We start from the raw sequence: 20,804 nt of genomic DNA on the forward strand, positions 1-20,804 counted from the left end.
ATAGTAAAAGATAAAAGAAAGGGTTATTTATAAGTCCAAGCGATGGCGGTTCAATATCAACAGTGGCCTACCACCACCTGACATGCGTTAAATGCCTTGAAAGACTAAACCGACGGGACAACTACCAGATGTATCATGGTCGAACCCGATAGAAACGACAGGATATAATCCGATCGAGCTGTTAAACAATCATATCGTTTCTCGCCACATTATTTCTGAGAAACGAGGGGACTATCTGTATACGGTCGAAATAGGTTTCGGCCTTAGCACGTCCGATCGAGTTCAAATGATGATTTATCAAAGTGAGATCTCGAAGGTGGAGCAAACTATCCTCGAACCCGGGGAGGCCGATCCGTGTCAAGTTCGATATCATTACCAAGCTCGAATCAAAATCTACCATGCTGATAATCCAGAGACCAACCGACATTGACCTCGAATCAATTCGAGGGCTCGAGCCAGCTCGAACCAAGATCATGAGTTCGAGCCGAAATCAAGCTCAAACCAAAATCGAGGGTTCTAAGCAAGATCGAGCTCACAGACAAAAGCCGTTGCAATCCCACTAGAGAGAATCTTGGCAGAAATTATGAAAAAGCTGACTTATCATGGGTCTCCCACTGAATGTTTATTTTATTATGCTTAGAGCCAAATCCCTCCACTATAAAAGGGTTTGGTTACTATTTCTGTAGGACAAGTTTTCAGGCTTACATTGTAATAAAAGTATTATATTCTTCTACAGTAAAGAATTGTTCATTCATATTTCTTACATTGATTCTATTTGTTGAATCCTAAGATTCTTTGTTCCTGACAACCTTACCTATTTCGGATTCTCTCTAATCTATATTTACATTTCTATTGATCCTTACATTTTGTGTCAAGTTATGCCACATATCCTCGAAACTGCATATAAATTCAACTCTATCCATTTTTCGGGTAAACAACATGCCAACTTCCTTTAAAACTTTAAGGTAACATGAACTCTAATAATTATATTTCATATTCGGACTAGAAAATTTTGACGCAAAACAATCCAAGAAAAGCTTTTAAAAACAAAAATAAGAGGAAATGATCTCTTATATCCACTTATAATATGAAGGGGGAGGGGGGGGGGGGGGATTTCTTTTGTGTTATATTTATAGGTCTATGGTAAAAAGGCGGTTTAACCAAAATAATATTTTTAATGGAGTACAAAACTAGATCCCTCGTAAAAGGATGCATATTTCTGGTGCTTAATTGCACTTGTCTGAAATTTAGGATTAAGTTTATTTTCTTCTTTTCTCAATACAATTTGCCAAATGATCAAATATTTTGACTTAAAAACAAGACACTTTTTAAAATTAACTTTTTTAAAGTTGACAGACTAAAATAATGTTGTCGTCCAAGTTAGTAAAATTACTAAAATCGAAAACATACCACTTCAGGTAGATGGTTACTTCTTACTACTCTGTCACTATATATTATACTGATGTTTGTATGAAACTTTACCACTGCTATACCATTCAGAGAATAAAGACTCTTTTCAAGAAAATCACTAACCAGAATTCAAATGTTTTTTTTTTTTGGGTGGGGTGGGGTCGTGTGGGGTGGGGGACTTATGAGAAACGTTGGTGTTTGGTTCAAACAGAAAACTGTTTTGAGTTTTTGCAAAAGCACACTTTTCGTTGGTGGCATTTGATCTAAAGAGTAGAAAAAAGCTTTTACAAACCAATTTCTGTTTTTGCAAAAGTAAGGGATTTTCCTATAGATATAAAATTAGGATAATATTTACTCGGTTTAGCTAAGTTTTTCTATTTATAAAAAGTAACTAGAATTTTTTACAAGTAGAAAAAAACTTTTACAATGCTATTGTGTTACCGATATCGGGTTATTGCGTAAATAGTTCGGTAACGATTTAATGTTGTTTGACTATTAGGTTATTGGTTCGGGTCTCGGTTTGCCCAATTTTATTAACAATTTAACCGATAGCCCAATAAGTTTTATCAAAATTATAATTTTACCCCCTAAACACATAAAGCCACCTTATGGCTTCATTCTATCATTCTCTCAATTCTCTCAGTAGTTACTCTTCATCTTTAGACCATAATCCCTAGAGTAAGTTTTAAACTTTTTTGAATTTCTCAATCTTCAGTTTTTAACTTCAAAGAATTAATTGTTTAGATATTGTGTTTTTCTATTGTTTCTTTTGTTGCACTGATTCTTTAGCGTTTAGAAGATTAGGATTTTATTATTTTTCTGTGAATTATGCCCGCTCTCAGTGAGATAGTTAATAAGATTAGATTGTTGAATATCTTATTCCTTACTCCTTCTAATTTATAACTTTGAAAATTGAGATCATTCGTTGGGAAGAAAGTTTTCTTTTCTAAAGTTGAAACTTCATCCCTCTTTTCTTAAGAACAAAAATTCAGTTCCTTTCTCTTAATCACGATTTCTATAATAAAAACATAAAATTCTTTTTAATGATTTTTATTCTTATCGGGTAAACCGTTAACCGAACCGATAAGGATCAACAACCAACTAATCGATACCCGATAATCGATATCTTATCAGTTCAATTATCAATTTAGCATGTTTATAAATTGATAACTAATATACCGAACTGATAACATTCACAACTGAACCGAATCGACCGATTCTCACCCTTATACACATCCGGTCAAAAGCTACAAGGTCAACTGCATAACCAATTCAGAAGGATCAGATAATAGTTCCCCATTCATCTATAACAACGAGGTCCTGGATGATAGCGGTGTGCGAACAAGTTTAAATTTGTGAATACTAAATTTGGCGAAACTTCTCCCACATGGCTATCGCATATTCGCTTAATGAAGTAGTGAATATGAGAGAACAATTAGACAAAACAAAAAAACGTGCAATACCTAAAAGAAATACCAAAAAGAAGAGCACACATAACTTATTTGATTATAATAATTTTAATAATTTAGAAAAGGATTAATTACTAAAAAAAATACCAAAAAGAAAGTAAACGCGTCGTCAACATATTTTTATTCGAATAGTCAGCACTTAACTATGCGTTAGGCAAGATGCTAGTAGAACAATAAAAAAACACGACGAATTGGGTCGTCTTCGTTAAAAATAGAAAAATATATTTTTCCATATATTAGGTAGTCTCTTATTCTACAGAAGTCAACAAAGGTTTTATAATGATTTGCGTATAAGTTTGGTTAAAACGTTATTCAAACAATACTAAAAAGTAACTTCTAATTTCTGAGAATATGAATGACAGGCATTACAAATTTGAACTTTGATGAACTTCTAAGCTAGCGTTTGGGCATAAATTTTTAAATTTATTCTGAAAATTTTAATTTGGGTGAAGTTTTGTTTGAAGATGAAAATGTGTTTGGACATCTGTTTTGGGTGAAGTTTGGTTTGGAAAAACACGAAATATGACTTATACCCACAAGTTCTAAAAACTATCACAAATACCCAACAATACCATTATCAATAACATTCATTATATTATCGCAAACCATAGTCCTGAACATAAATAAATTTGATACAAAATTATAATTTTTATAATGAACTACATGATACACTGTCAGATGACCGAGAAGACGAAACAACATCGTTACAAAATAATAAATGGTGGGCTCTTTTATAAAATACAAAAGTTTGGGGCAATTTTAAAAAAATATAATAGTGATATTTTGGCCCAAAATCAGCTATTGAGCTGGTTTTGGGATTTGAGATTTAGGATTTGGCCAAAATGTATGCAAAATCTATGGCCAAACATGTGTTTGCCAAATAAAACCCAAGTTTGTGAGCACCTAATTTTATACTATATTTGAATTTTTACCACCTTCTACTATGTAAATATTTTTAGAAATTATAGAAATATATATATATATATATATATATATATATATATATATGTGTGTGTGTGTGTGTGTGTGTGTGTGTGTGTGTGTATTTTTTTTTAGCTTTGCTACATTTTTTATATATAGGGTAAGAATTAAAAATAATTTAAAAGGTCAAATTATTACTATTAGTATTATTTTTATTTTTTATCTTTATTTTAAAATAATATAAATTAAACAAAACTGAAAACATTAAATATTTTTTTTAATTTTTGGATGGGAATAAAATAATAGAAAAATTAAAAGAATGGAATAAAAAATTAAAAGTAAAAGTAGGTGGAAATTATTTTTTTTAAAAGTAAAAGAAAGTGAAAAATTAAAAAATTAAAAGTAAAAGAATGTGAAAAATTTTTAAAAATGAAAAGTAAAAGAAAGTTGGAATTAAAAAATAAAAGTAAAGGTAGCTGAAATTATCTTTAAAAAAGTAAAAGAAAGTAGAAATTAAAAAATAGAAAAGTAAGATAAGTGGAAATTAAAAAAAAGAAAAGTAAAATAAGTGGAAAATTAAAAAAAGAAAAATAAAATAAGTGGAAAATAAAAAAAAAATTAAAAAGTGAGAAATTAAAAAATAAAAGTAAAGGAAAGTGGGGAATTATTTTTTTTAAAAAAGAAGAAAACTGAGAAGTGGGAATTCTTTTTAATTAAAAAATAAAAAAATAATAAATCTGAAAAAATTCTGATTTTTTCCCTATAAATAGAAGAGAAATGTGAGGAGAAAAGAGGGAGAAGGAGAAAAAAAAAAGGAGGAGAGAATTGAGAAGAAATTATTTTTTCTTCTTCGACGCTAAGGGAATTTCTACTCGCGTTATTCTTTCTTCGTCTTTCTTTCAAACAATCCAGCAAGTCATCACCCAAAACCCAACAAAAATACTTCATAACATCCTTTTTTACACGCCAAAAAGTGGAGTCAATAGTCGAGGTCGAGGATTCCGTTGGAGCTCCGTTCACTAGGTTTGATGTTATTCGTCGTTTATACTTGTTCGACGTTCGTCTGAGTTATTGTACATGTTCTTGGAGACTCATTTAATTGAAAATGTTTCATTAAAGGTTTATTCTTCTCTCTGTTCTTTTTATCTTATTTCATGTGATTTTATTTATTTGCCTTTAAACTTTATAAATAATAATGTAAGTTAGTCCTTAAATGCTATATGCTTAATCATATTTTTAGAAATATTGTATTCAAACTTGCTTTAAAGTTGAGAATATTTGGACCCTAATGAGTTTGGGCTTCAATTGTTGGGTTGTAGGGTATTGGTATATGATGGTTTATTTATTCAAATATCTAAAATCATACACTTCTTCCACAAGTAATTCCGTAATTCATGGCCTTCACAATAATCTCAAACTTAGGAAAGAAACTAATCATGAATGCGCTAGAAGCTTTAGGCGTACTCATAATTAATTGAATCATCGTGATTATGTATACGTTCGCGTGACATAATTACGATTCCCAAAACTAAAATCAAGGTATGCGTTCGCGCAACTTTGGGCGAAACAACCTTAAATATAATAAAAATGCTATTAATTGCGTGCACGTACACCTGACATGATTTTGGCACAATAAACAAAACGGATTCACACACGCGATTAGTTTCAAAGATAATTCCATATTTTAATATAAAAGCGGACAGATAAAACATGAAAACCAATAAATCACAGTTTATCTAAAATTAATTCAAGCCAAGTTGTAGTCAATAAAGCGACCGTGCTAGAACCACGGGACTCGGGGAATATCTTACACCTTCTCCCCGGTCAACAGAATTTCTTACCCGGACTTTATTTTTGCAGACCAATAATAATAGAGTCAAACCTTCCTTTGACTAGGGATTCAAATAAAAGGTGACTTGGAACACCCAAAAAATCAATTTCAAGTGTCGACTCTGTAAATAAAATAATCCATATTCAAATTTGTCACTTTAATTGAAAAAACCCCTTAACCCACAACTATCCATAACACATATATCTTTTGGGACAAAAAGAGGTGTGACAAAGTTTATTTTGGCAAAATCTATGGCCAAACGGGTCCTAATTATATTCCCGCATGGATAATAATTAAACATGTAAAATGAATTTGCAATGATGATGTTAAGCGCAAAGGAAAGGAGTTTTGGCGTAGCTAGTAATATTGTTGTCATGTAACAAAGAGGTCACAGATTCGAGTTGTAGAAACCACTACTAGAAATTCGACAAAAATCGACCACGATCGACCGACCAACTTTGATCAGTCACCGGCCAAAAAACCGACCAAAGTTGGTCGGTTTTTCAAAATATTTTATTTTTTAATTTATTTTTACGAAACTGACCAACTTTGGTCGATTTTCTTTGGCGCAAAAAATACGGGAATCTATTTTTGAGTCCCGCAAAATTTATTTTTCAAGAAACCGACCAACTTTGATCGGTTTTTCATTTAAAATAAATTAAAATTAATATTAAAAAATCGACCGAAATCGATCGATTAATTCGGCCGGTCATTTTAAAAAATCGACCGAATTCGGTCGGTAATTTTATTTTTTAATAAAACCGACCAACTAATTTGGTCGGTTATTTTCGTGCAAAAATATAACTAAAGAGTATAAATAAAATAAAAGACAATCTTAAAGCAAAATGCACCAATGGTCTAGTGATAGAATAGTATTCTGCCACAGTACAGACCCCGATTCGATTCCCAGATAGTGTATTTTTTTAATTATATAATTAAAATACCGACCAACTATTTTTTGAATTTAATTGACCGACCAAAGTTGGTCGGTAATTTTCGACCAACTTTGGTCGGTCTGCTCTTTCGACCTTCAAAATACCGACCACACGTTAATGGTCGCGTTTTGGACTGTTATTGGCCATTACCGACCAACTTTGGTCGGTTTTTTTGGACGTTGTTTCCCGAATTTCTAGTAGTGAACATCCTCTTGCAGAAATGTAGGGTAAGACTGCGTGCAATAAACCAATTGTGATCCGACTTTCCTCCGATCCCACGCATAGCGGGAGTTTAATGCACCGAGCTTTTTTTATATTTTATTTTATGTTAAGTGCAAAGAGCCTACGATTCTACTTATGAACTCTAGATCTCCCAAAAGTATTACACGTCATACGTCCTTGAAAGTTTACCTTCTTGTCTTAAATTTTACCTTCTTGTCTACGATTCCTCCACATTGTCACTGAATTTTCTGGTAATGGACAGGGCAGTAGGAAGGTTTTCTAGGCTTGGCCATTTAAGCTTTGTGTAGTCATTGTATCCCTCAGCAGGTACACCTAGAATATCTCCCAACTCCTTCACATTGAAAGAGATTTGCACCCCGTTCACCAAGCTGGTAACCCTTCCATTCTTCACCTCAACATTTGCCATAAACTCAACAATCTCATTCCTGGCCAACCTACCATCCATTTGAAGGACCATGTCCTTCCAGCCTTACAACTCCAATTTTTCCAAAAGCAGCACTATTCCTTCCTCCTCCAAATCCCTGAGCAGTTTACCCTTTAGAATTGTCCTCTTGCCAAACTTGGCCATCTTGTCTTTCTCAGTGTCAGAATCACCTTCCTCTTCCTCTCCACTCCATTCTTCTTCCTCAACAATTTTCACTTGTTTTGACTTCATAGCAGACCTGGTTCTTTTTTCCAGGGCGGATGGTTCAGCAGACTTAGACTCAAAAATAGACTTCTTAGTGGAAGTCTTGGCTTTCTTGGGTTTTGGAGTCAGAACCTCCACTTCTTCAATCTCTTCTTCATCTCGAAGGACCAGGTCCATCTCATCAATATCAACAGCCTCAACAGGCTCATCCATCTTCTTCTTTCCCTTAGCAACCGCTTTTCTTTTGCTTTCTTCTAAGACTTTCTGGAAATCTGCCTCATTCTGCTTTAGCTGGCTTTTTGTGGCTCTTCCTCTTATGGGAGGAATTTTAACAGTAGCAGAAGGGGCAACATTCCTTTTCTTGTTAGCCCTAGTAGTGCCAGAGGTTTTAGCTTTGGAAGTTCCTTTCTTCATGGATCATAGCTCTCAGTCACTTTCTTCAGTAGGTCTGCTAGGGTTTTCTCTACAGATGAAACAGGTTCATCTATATTTTTTTCAAGTTGAACCAGCCCTTCAGTGGCTTCGCCAGACCCACTTCCCCCTATTTTCTTTACACTCTCCTCTACTCCAGTAGATTTTTCTCCCCAAACAACAATTGCACCTGTGTCTTTGGTTAAACTCACAGGAGTGGGTGAAGAATTAGCCACTCTTTTACCCTTTCCCTTCACAGCACTTCAAACACCCTTGCTCTCTTTTTCTTTCCTTTTTTTATTTTTACCACCAACTCCTCCAGATTCAGTAATTTCAACGCCTGCTATAGACCCTACTAGTACAAACATGTTCTCCAATTTTGTAGTAACTTCAGAAATTGTTTCAGGAGTAAATATAGGGCCAGAAGCTACCTGCTCAGTTTCAGAAGAAACAGTTTCTTCCCCCTTAGTAGCAGATTTGAATGATTCATCAGATTTCTGGGGTTCTTCTTCCCTACATGCTTTCAATTTTTTATTTATTTTCTTGATTTGTTCTCTCCCCGTAACAACCTTGCGAGCAAGCATATTTACTCTTTTCTTAGAGGTTGGGGTGTTGGAAGGAGTGACAGTAGATGTGGAAGTGGTTTCTTGTGGTGGTGATGAAGGGTTTTTAGGAGTGTTAGCCATTTCTGTGCTTGGGTATGGAAGAGATGAAAATTGGGTTGTGTTTGGAAGATGAAGGAAGATGGAGAGTATTTGACGACTTGAAAAAGATGGAGTGAAGAAAGAAATAATGCTGATCAATTTAAAGAGAGGTAATTAATGGGTAACGACAACTTTTCAGACTTCTAGAAGTCTAATCAAACTGAATTTTAGTTTTGAACAGACGTTGGAGTCTATCCCTAGAATCTAGGTAATTCAATTCGGTTAGGAGTCTTTTGAACGAAACTGGTTTACTTGTAATGGATAAGTCCAAAAGAAGTTTGGAATTAGGTAGGACTCTGCTCATGATCCAAATATTATTATTTCAAATTATGCAGAGTGTAGAAAATATACCGAGTAATCTTGATGAACCAGGTTCTTCACTGAGAATTCTCTTGTGTAAGTCTATATTTGCCAACATAGAGAAAATATCATTAGATATTAATGAGTCATTTTAGCACATGGCACAAGAGTATACTATTAAAAGTATGAGACTGAGCAAAATTTAATCTAATCATATACACAATTTACAGATTTTCTAACCATTTTTTTTTCTCATTTTTTTTCGTTGTGAAATGTGAACTGGTCCTTTTAGGTGATCTTAATCATCCCTAATTCTAACCTGTTCCTTTCAAAGTGATCTCTACTTAGGGCTTTTGTGAAGATGTCAGCTATTTGCTTGTAAGTAGCACAAAATTCCACAGTGATCAGCCCTTTTTTTTATAGTTATCCCTCAAAAAGTGATGCCTAACATCTATGTGCTTAGTTCTCTTGTGATGAACCAGGTTCTTGGTCATACTAATTTCACTAGTGTTATCATAGAAAATGGGGATACAACTAACATCAATTCCAAAGTCCATTAATTGTTGTTTGATCCACAACAATTGAGCACAACATGAAGCAACATCAACATACTCAGTTTCAGTAGTAGATAAGGCCACTGACTTTTGCTTTTTGGTGGCCCAAGACACAAGACATGAGCCAAGAAAGTGTGCCATACCTGAGGTGCTCTTTCTATCCATAAGAAAACCTGCATAATCAGCATCAACATATCCCACTAGATTGAAATTACTACCTTTTGGATACCAAAGACAATGATCAGTGGTGCATTTTAGATATCTCAAAATTCTCTTGACAACAGTCAAGTGAGACTCCTTTGGATTTGCCTGAAATCGTGCACAATGGCCTACACTGAAAACAATGTCAAGTCTACTAGAAGTGAGATACAACAATGAGCCAATGATTCCCCTATACAACTTCTGATCAACAGATGAACCAGGTTCATCTATATCCAACTTTGTAGCTGTTGCAATAGGAGTGTCAATTTCTTTGGAATCTTCCATTTTAAACATTTTAAGCAACTCTTTTACATACTTGTGCTGATGGATCATAGTTCCATTTGAATTTTGTTTAATTTGTAAGCCTAAAAAGAAATTAAGCTCATCCATCATGCTCATTTCAAATTCACTCCCCATTAGTTTAGCAAATTCTTTACTTAGCTTATCAATAGTTGCTCCAAAGATTATATCATCAACATATATCTGAACTACCAAGATATCTTTACCTTTTTCTTTCAAGAATAAAGTATTATCAATTTTACCTCTCTTGTAGTCATGCTCAAGCAAAAATTTTGATAATCTTTCATACCATGCTCTTCGAGCCTACTTGAGCCCATAAAGTGCCTTGTCAAGTTTGTACACATGATCAGGACACTCCTTGTTTTCAAACCCCGGAGGTTGCTTGACAAACACTTCTTCCTTTAGATAGCCATTGAGGAAGGCATTCTTGACATCCATCTGGTAAAGGGTGAATTCCATGTAAGCAGCAAAGGCTATGAGGAGTCTTATTGCTTTCAACCTTGCAACTGGGGCAAAGGTTTCATCATAGTCTAAGCCCTCCTCCTGACTATATCCTTGAACCACCAATCTTGCCTTGTTCATTGAAACTGTTCCATCATCATCAAGCTTGTTTCTGAAGACCCATTTTATGCCAATTGCTGATCTGTCCAAGGGTCTTTGTACCAGATGCCAAACTTGACTCCTTTCAAATTGGTTGAGTTCATCTTGCATTGCATTTACCCAGTCTGCATCCTGCAAAGCCTCAGCAATATTTTTAGGTTCAATAAGAGATAAGAAAGCATCAAAATCACAAAGATTCTTTAATGAAGATTTGGTTTTGATTTCACAGGTTGGATCAGTAATTCTGTTCTCAATGGGATGAGAACTTTGATACTTGTAAGATTTTATAACCAACTGGTTTCCCCTTGATGTTCCTTCAGTATTTTGTTGTTGTGGAACAGGTTCATGGACATGTTCCATTAAGGTTTGGGGATCATTTCCTTTTTGTTCTCTTCCCCCTGTCATGTTGTTCTGGGTGGAAAAACCTGTTCCATCACATGTTCCTTCTTCCAGTGTAGCTTCAGTCTGGGCTGTGTGTAATGACCCAACCGGTCATTTTAACTTTTAGAACCACGTTCCCTAAAACATAAAACTTCCCGTATATGCTTGTAATGATTTATGACTTGCGGGGATAGTTGGTTCGGGATTTGAAAGTGGTTGGGGTGAAACCGGAACACTTGGTTCCTTAAGTTGGCCGGAACACTTGGTTCCTTAAGTTGGCCTTAAAGTGCATAGTTTGACTTCAGTCAACATTTTGAGAAAAATGACCCCGGAATAGAATTTTGATGATTCCAACAGCTCTGTATGGTGATTTTGGACTTAGGAGCATGTTCGAAATTTTATTTGGAAGTCCGTAGTTAAATTAGGCTTGAAATGGCTAAAAACAAGAATTTAAGTTTGGAAGTTTGACCGATGAGTTGACTTTTTGATACCGGTGTCAGAATCCAGTTTTGAAAATTTTCATAACTCTGTTATATCATTTATGACTTGTGTGTAAAATTTGAGGTCAATCGGAGTTGATTTGATAGGTTCCGACATCGAATGTAGAAGCTGAAAACTCTTAGTTTCATTAAACTTGAATTGGGATATGATTCATGGTTTTAGCGTTGTTTGATGTGATTTAGAGGTTCGACTAAGTTCGTATGATATTTTAGGACTTTTTGGTATATTTGGTTGAGGTCCCGAGGGCCTCGGGTGAGTTTCGGATGGTTATTGGATCAAAAGTTGGACTTAAAAAGCTGCTGCATTTTTCCCTTCTGCTGTATATTCTGGGCTGTGATCGAGCCCCAGATCGAACCCAGATATCGAGCCTATGATCAAGGCCTGAGTCGAAGCTAGGGATGAGGCTCAGTATCGAAGCCACGATCGAAGGTCCAACTCGAGGGCCATGATCGAAGGCAAGGCTCGAGGGCCAGGATCAAGACCCAAGATCGAACTTGATCGAGGCCATGACCGAGTCCTAGGCTCGAGGCCTGATCGAGTCCATGACCAAGTCCCAAGCTCGAGGCCATGACCGAAGTCCAGGCTCGAGGGCCACGATCGAAGCCACGATCGAGGCCCAATTCCGAAGGCTGCCTGGGCAGTTTATAAAAGAGGACATTCGTCCCATTTGTCATTTTTGACGAACTTGAGCTTGAGCAGAGGCGACTTTTGACAGATTTTCAAGGGAAAAATATTATGGTAAGTGATTCTAACTCGGATTTGGTCTACATATATAAGTATATCATTGTTTTCACCATAAATTAGTGTTTTGAGATTTAAATTTTGAAATTTTTTAGAAATCTCATAGAAACGAATTTTTGAGATTTTAGTATCGATTCGGAGTCGGATTTGAGTAAAACTAGTATGGTTGGACTCGTAATTGAATGGGTTGTCGGATTTCGTAACTTTTGCCGGATTCCGAGATGTGGGCCCCACAGACAAATTTTTAATTAAGTTCGGAATTTTTATTAAAAAATATAGTATTTTCTTATAGAATTAATTCCTATAATTTTTTTAGTGATTGTATAGAATTATTTTGGCTAGATTCGAGCCAGACAGACTTGGATAATAGAGGAAAAGGCCTTATAGTGGATTAAATTAGAGCAAGACGAGGTAAGTCTCTTGTCTAATCTTGTGAGGGAAAAATTACCCCATAGGGATTAAATTGAATAATTGTTGCTAATTGCGGGGGCTACGTACGCACGAGGTGACGAGAGTCCGTGCGTAGCTACTATTAATGCTAAAGTTTGGGTAGTTTAAGACTCAAATCATGAATTACTTGTGTGAATTGTATTCTTTATTAATTAAAATAATTGATGTATATATTGTGAATTGTTATGAAAAGTAGAAAAATATGAAATTTTCATATACTTAATTTTTTTTAAATCAATTAATTGTTAATTTTTTTTTTCTCCTCCCGAATTTATCTTATAATAAATATACTCTCCTTCTGGAGGCACATAAAAAAATGTCCTCCTTTCTTGTGGAGCGGGCCGAACGCCTCGGCAGGATAGATGTATCTATGGATCGCGCCGCACGTCCCTCGGCAGTGTACACGACACTCTGGATCGGGTCGTACGTCCTCGGCAGAAATCGTGCTTAATAATAATAATTACACGATACTTTAATAATTTATTTCAGCTTGTGAAGCTAATTAATAAATTGAAAAATCTTTGGAATTTAATGAATTATTATTCTTGCTTGTTAAGGAATTAATTGTTACTCCTGTAAATAATATTTAATTGATAAATTGGAAATTATTTGAATTGAAGGAATTTAATTAATATATTGATAATTGTTACATTTGAAGGAATTTGATTATTTCCGCTGATTAAATAAATTATTGTTAATTCTGTAAATCATGCTTATTTAAATATCCTAGTTTTATTTCAGTTATTATTATTGAACCATAGTGAGTGTCAAAGTCGGCCATCTCATCTCTACCACTTCGAGATTAGGCTTGATACTTACTGGGTACACGTTGTTTAAGTACTCATACTACACTTGCTGCACTTTTTGTGCAGGATCTGAGACAGGTACTAGTGGAGGACCTATCATCACATACCCATGTCATCCCGAGGCATAATGGTGAGCTGCCTTTCTGAGCCGTTCTGCAGCTACCAGTGTCTCTTCTTATATTTACATTCTGTCTATTTCATTTCAGACAATATTTGGAGTTTTGTATAATCTACTAGATGCTCATTCACTTGTGACACCAGGTCTTGGCACACACATTGGTAGAGTTTGGGTTTATATTTTTTTGGTTTTAAATTTTATCAATGTATGCTTAATTTATTAGTTGGCTTGCCTAGCTGTAGTGTTGGGCGCCATCACGACCTACAGGTGAAATTGGGTCGTGACACTGTGGTTTCATTTAAGTTTCTTACCAGCCCAATTGCCTCATCATCATGTTCATATCTCTCAAAAAGAATATAAGTTTCATAAAAAACCACATGAACACTTTCTTCAACACACATAGTTCTTTTGTTATAAACATTATAAGCTTTGCTATGTGAAGAATATCCCAAGAATACTCTCTCATCACTTCTGGGATGAAACTTGCCTAGGGAGTCTTTACCATTGTTGTGCACAAAGCACTTGCATCTAAATGCCCTAAGATGGGGTATGTTTGGTTTTATCCCTTTAAATAACTCATAGGGAGTCTTCTCTACAAGAGGTCTAGTCATGCACCTATTTATGATGTAGCATGCAGTATTTACAGCTTCTGCCCAGAAGCTATGGGGCAGTTTACTAGAAAGAAGCATAGTCCTAGCCATATCTTCAAGTGTCGTATTCTTTCTTTCAACTACTCCATTTTGTTGTAGAGTCCTAGGAGCAGAAAAATTGTGATCTATGCTATGCTCATCACAAAATTCAGCAAATTTAGCATTTCAAATTCATTGCCATGATCAGACCTAATTGATGCAAGTTGATTACCTAGTTGTTTCTGAGTTTTTCTAACAAAAGAAGTGAACATGTCAAATGCTTCATCTTTAGATGTCAAGAACAATGTCCAAGTAAACCTAGAGTTATCATCAACAAGCACCATCACATATCTTTTACCACTTTTGCTTAATGTTCTCATTGGACCACAGAGATCCATATGGACCAGTTTCATCGTCCTGGTGGTGCTTACCACTTTCTTGCATTTAAAAGAGGAACTTACCTGCTTCCCCCTTGCACAAGCCTCACAAACTTTGTCTTCCTTGAACTTGATGTTAGGCAACCCTATCACCAGGTCCTTGGAGACTAATTTGTTGAGTTGACTCACACTTGCATGTCCAAGTCTCTTGTGCCAAAGGAGGGGATCATTGTCCAACACACTTAAGCAAGTGAGTTCGTTTTCTGACAGTGTGGACAGATCTACAATATATATATATATATATATATTGTTCAATATATATATATATATATATATATATATATATATATATTGTTCATATATATATATATATATATATATATATATATATATTGTTCACTATTTTTTCCTGCAAAACAATCTTGGCAGTGGTAAGATTAATCACAAAACATTTGGTAGAGGTGAATCCTACCAAGTTACCTCTATCACACAGTTGTGATACACTGATTAGACTGTATTTTAGGCCATCTATCAAGTAGACATTCTCAATAGAGTGAGAATAAGTCTTATCTACCTTTCCAACCCCAATGATCTCACCTTTCTTCCTATTTTCAAAGGAGACATTACTTCCTTTGGGGTCCTCAAGTGAAAGTAACTGATTCTTGCTTCCTGTCATGTGCTTTGAGTAGCCACTATCCATGTACCATATTTGGTTGCTCCCCTTCACTTGGACCTCAGATTCCTTATCAGATTCCCCAATGGCCATAAGTTCTTGTTCATCTCCATCTTCATCATCTGAGCTTTCATATGAGCTTTCTTCCCAAGCAACAACCATAGCCTTTGTTGATCCTTTGTTCTTCTTGGGTTGAACCTATTCGTTCCTCCTGTTTCTTCGTTCAGCTCTTTCCTTCTTCCATTCAATTTCCCATTGAAGGCAGTTTTTGATGTGGTGATCAGTCTTACCACACTTGTAGCATCCCTCATTGGTTTGCCTTTCAGGAACCTTTGGTTTGCTGTAGCTTCCACTTCTTGAAGGACCCTTTCCTCTCTTTAGGTACTTCTTGAAGTCCTTTGTGATCATAGCCATTTCATTATCTTCTAGATCAGAACCTTCAGTGATTCTGAGTGCCAGGCTCCTTTCCTTCTTGGGTACATCCATCTTCATAGTTTGACTTCTAAGTTTATAAGCAGTGAGATTTCCAATTAGCTCATCCAACTTAAGAGTGACAATGTTCTTTGCTTCCTGAATGGCAGTGATTTTGCTCTCCCAAGTAACTGGCAGAACCCTTGTCAAAATCTTCTCAACTTTGTATTCTTCAGAAATAATCCTTCCAAGAGACTTAAGTTCATTTGTCAGTGTAGTAAACCTTCTATACATCTCTTGGATGGTTTCCTCTTCCTTCATGGTGAAATTCTCATATTGAGAATATAGTAGTGTTCCTCTGGACCTCTTCACTTGAGGTGTTCCTTCATGGGCCACTTGCAAAGTGTCCCAAAATTCCTTAGCAGTAGTATAACTTTGAATTCTGCTGCACTCCTCTGGACCGAGTCCACAAACTAGCAATTTCTTGGCTTTAGCATTCTTCTCCCATTTCTTCATGTCGTCAGCAGTGCAGTCAGCTCTTGTCTTTGGCACCTCTTCTCCTTCGGCATTTATCTTCGTAGTCGCCAGTGGACCATCTGTGACAATGTCCCATAGCTCATAGTCTTCTCCTATGATGTGATCTCTCATCATGTTTTTCCACCAAGAGTAATACTGGCCGTTGAAGAGTGGTGGCCTAGTAGTGGATTGCCCTTCCCAGTTTCCAGGTGGTGCACTCATCTTGATCTTCTCCTAAGGTGTTAGCCTCTTCAAGGATAACCCGCTCTGATACCAATTGATGTTTTAACTTCAATACCACACAAGGGGGGAGGGGGGTGATTTGTGTGGTACCTAAATTTTTACCTAAACTAATTATAAAAGGACCGGGTTCTTCTATGTGTTCCTTAACCTACTATTGCTGAAACAGTAAACGCGAAAAGTAAAGAATACAAGTATTTTACGTGGAAAATACCTGGCTCAAAAGGTGAAAAAACTACGATCTACTTCCCAGTAGGATTTTTCCAAACTCTCCACTAAATCACTGAGCCAAAAACTGCATTTACAAAATACTTTTGTAAACCTAGGACTAACTCTAATCCCATTGTAGTAAATAACCTCTAACTGTTGTGACAACTTCAAGTTAACTCTAACTTGAATACTCTGAGTACCTATTACAAATGCCTCTAGATAAAGCTGAAAGATACAATATGAAAGCACCTACTATAATTGAACTAGAATAAAAGACAGACACTTGGAGCTGGTTCTTCTATCTGGTTCATGTAGCTTCAGATTCGCACACTTGAATCTCACACGAATTGCTTGCAAAATGCTTGGCTATTTTGCTCTCAATTCATGTTTAATATCTACTTTTTGTGCGTTACCTGTAGAATGAGAACATCCTGCAATATATAGAGTTAGTAGATGAAGAAATAACTAGAGTTTTAATTCTACTCTTCCTTGGTGGAAGAGTTCTAGTTGATCTCAACTTCTAACTCCTCCCTTATCTTGGGTAGTGTTCTCTTTGAGTAAGGAGTCCTTCTCCTTCTCAATTATGTAACTTTTTCGATCAGGAGAGATCAATTATACCAAGTTAAGTTTATCTCCTTCACGTGCATCCCACATGCTCGAATCTGCCCGTGTCTATGCACACAAGGAATGTACCTGGTTAATGCTTGAGTTTCCTTTGTCAATATTCAAAACTAACCTTAATTTGGGCCAACATATATATGTTTAAAACTATGATTCTTTTTTGTTTTGGTAGAAGTATCAAGCAAACTAATTAATTATTGTTTCTTGTTGGATCATGCCAAAACAACTAGAAAGGATTTGAGCTTGTGTCCTCACTCAGACTCTTCTTCTCATAGTCGTGTCTCGCTTTTGTCATTCTTATAAACTTTTTAGCTACAGGAGTAACCACTGCAACAACGATAACATTTATGTTTAACCGCGTCATAATTCCAAGCAAACTAACATTGATTTTAACAATCTGATGCATTCTCCTCACGAAAGCAGTAATAGACGGTTATTAATATTTACTTGGTAAATCGCGATGTCAATTTGTGTATTTAGTCACACAGTTTTTGCTAGAATTTGAATTGTTTTTTCGAAATTCTCTTTTCAAAATTTTGAACCAAACGCCAAACAAAAAATTCTCCTCTTTCGTCATTCGCGGGCCTATTCACGACACAAGATGGAAATGTGTTCCTCTAAGCTGTATGATAAGCCCAAATAGAGACTGCACAACCTGTACCTCCAGAAAATAATAAAGTCAATGAGATCCTTTATTGAAAACTGATTGGAAAGAAGAGAAATGACGTGGTGAAGTAAACAAGCTCCTGGAAAAAATAATATCATCCACATAAAGAAGTAAAATAAGAATGTCAGGGGAAGAACGAATTGCATCAACACATTAAGAATTGGATTAGTGATTATGTTTTATTTATTTTCAAGAACTTTTAGAGGAGACTTTATAGTCCATAAAGCAAGGAAAAGAATTGCACCAACATATAGACAATCATTATCTACATCCAAAATTAGCATAGAGCTATAAAAAATAACTTCTTCTGTTGTCTCACCATTTTTTTCCATAACAGTAGCTGGAAAAATACACTAGGAATAAAAAGGCACCATTGAGGAATTCAAGAAATGCATCTTACAATTTTGATAATTATATAAACATAACAAAAATAGTTACACCATTGTTTGAGAGCTAAAGCTATCAAGAGTTGCATTGTCATTGTTTTGCATTATATTGGGATTACCCCTGATATAACGTAAAAAAAACAGTTACTAGGATGTCTGCCCACATGGCCTTGTTTACAAATATCTGAGGAACTGCCAAAACTTCTATCCTTTCAAACATTTTATTTGCTACTCCTTCGTTTGCTAGGAGGTCCGCCACCTGGTTCAGCTCTTTGAAATTATGTCCTAGTGTTGGATTCCCCAATTGCTCTATCAATGACCTGCATTCAAAAATAATAGAGTTATAGTAGAGGTTTCCCTCATTTACCATCCTTACAACTTGTTCAGAATCAGTGCAAATTTGTAGAGGTGTGAAGTTGTGGTCAAGGGCTATTTTGAGACCCTGCCAGAGTGCATGAAGTTCAGACTCTATACTGGTAGTATATGGTAAACCCCTTATACATCCTAGCACCTAGTCACCCCTGTTGTTCCTGAAGACTCCCCCAACCCCTCCTACTCATGTTTTATGGCAAGCAACCCCATCTATAACAAAAACAACAACATACCCAGTATTATCTCACATCGCGGGGTCTGTAGAGGGGAGGAGCCATTAGGTGGAGGCTCCCATTTAATGTGTATTGCAGTGCTTTCCCCCTTGTCCCTGTGGTGGACAACAACATGATAGTACTCAGTAGCTCTAGCAATGGTTTGGGCAATATGGGTGAAATTTTTCTTTTTGTCAAAGACACTATTGTTCCTGGTGAGCCATATGCTCCAAAAGCATAAAGGCAGGAGAGATTTACAGTCAATAGTAGCACTGAAGCGCATGTTCTTGACCTTGTACCATGTTTGTTCCAAATGAACCATTGAAAAGACAAAGTATGGGTGACAATCATGGTTTGTACACTCCTGTGACAGGGATAGCCAGAATATTTTTGCATTGATGCATTCAAAAAAGATGTGGTTTATGTCTTCCACTCCCGGGAAGAAAAAAGAGTATATTGGGATTACATTTAAGCCTATGCTATTTAGGTGCTTAGCGGTAGGCAGTCTGTTGTGTTGCATCATCAAAGTGAATATTTTTATCTTATTAGGGACTTTTAGTTTCCAAATCCAGCCAACAGAGTCATCCTGACTATTACTAGGGTTTAGCTCAGAACTAATGAGGTTGTAGGCTGATTTAGTGCTAGAAAGTCTATCTCTATTGAGGTACCAAATAAGTTTATCCTCAGAGCTGCTAGAAGAAGGGATGAAGGTGAAGTGGATAACACTTTTAATATCCAGGGGGATGGGGTAGTGAACAACATCAAGGTTCCATTCCCCATTGTGGATGATTGAGCTTATCTTTACGGTCAAGTCCGAGTTGTGCCAAGGCCCATGGAGGATTGAGTTAAGGAGTTGCATATTGGAGATCCAGTTATCATCAAAAAAGTTGACTCTATCCCCTTTATAGACTACCCATCTAGAAGCCTTAATACATACTTTCCATCTTTCTTGAATGCATTGCCATGTCCTAGTCTTTGGTTTAGCCCTAACCTGGCTACCACTATAGTGCTTACCCATTAGGACCCTAGCCCACATTGTATCTGTGTTCTGGTATAATCTCCAAGCTAGGATAGTCATTGAGAAAAGGGGAGAAAGATAAGAAAAAAAGAAGAGAGGAGGGAATTGAGAGAATTTTTTTTTCTTCTACGCTAAGGGAATTTCTACTCGTGTCATTCTTTCTTTCTCTTTCTTTCGAAAACTATAGCAATTCATCACCCCGTTTAAGACTCGAAAATACCCCAAATTCAAGCCTAAAAACTCTTGAAGTATCCTAATAAAAGTAACAAGGTTCCGACTTTGTCTCTCCGTTTTCGTTGAGGTCTCCGGCGAGCCAGACTTTAGTCAGATTTTCTTTCTTCATTTTATTCGATTTTGTGAGAAGCTGTATCGAGGTCCATTTCTTACTTTATCCATGATTAATATATAAGTTTGGATTTTTTTTATTATGATGAGTATTTGAGTAAAATTTTATGGTTCATACTTACTGATTATTTGAGCATGTTTCTTTTCCTGTTCATAGTTAGCAAAAATTAGTTTGTTATCTTTTGTTGGTTTAAAACTTTAGCAAGAACATGTTTGTTTCCTTTTAATCCATAAACAATAGTTTTTCTGTTCTTGGTTAGTTTTCTTAAATTTTCTAGCTATTTTTGATAGATTAGTTTTATAGAATATTTAGTTCCATGAATTAGTAAGGCATGAAACTTTACTGTCATTATTTGTTTAATATAATTTTAGAGAAGTAAAAAATCACGTTAAAGTAAATCAAGGTGCAAAAGGCAGTAATGTATAAAGGGAATTTGGCCATACGAACGTTGATGAAATAATTTTGATGTTAAGGAAGAATGGGCCATGGAATTTTCTGACTTTAAAATTAGAAAGATCAGGCCTTTAGGAATTTTTGGGTCGGATGGTTTAAGTACTATGGCCCATGGTAATAAAATTCATAAGCTAGATCATATTTCTTCCATAATGAATAATTGCAAATA

At 35.7% G+C, this 20,804-nt stretch overlaps 1 long non-coding RNA gene across 4 annotated transcripts in view; it reads right to left on the reverse strand.

The window, feature by feature from the left end:
* LOC138899410 (uncharacterized) overlaps positions 1-20,804 on the reverse strand; it is a 303,148-nt gene that overhangs the window by 15,459 nt on the left and 266,885 nt on the right. The window contains exon 3 of one of the 4 annotated variants that reach the window (XR_011410983.1): positions 4,514-4,548. The exons of the other annotated variants lie outside the window; for them this stretch is intronic. This is a non-coding gene — a long non-coding RNA (uncharacterized lncRNA). Of the gene's footprint in view, positions 1-4,513; positions 4,549-20,804 lie in introns of those variants that run through there. 4 annotated transcript variants of the gene reach the window in all.

The sequence above is a fragment of the Nicotiana tomentosiformis genome, chromosome 9 (genome assembly GCF_000390325.3).
Source record: "Nicotiana tomentosiformis chromosome 9, ASM39032v3, whole genome shotgun sequence".
Classification (NCBI taxonomy): domain Eukaryota; kingdom Viridiplantae; phylum Streptophyta; class Magnoliopsida; order Solanales; family Solanaceae; genus Nicotiana; species Nicotiana tomentosiformis.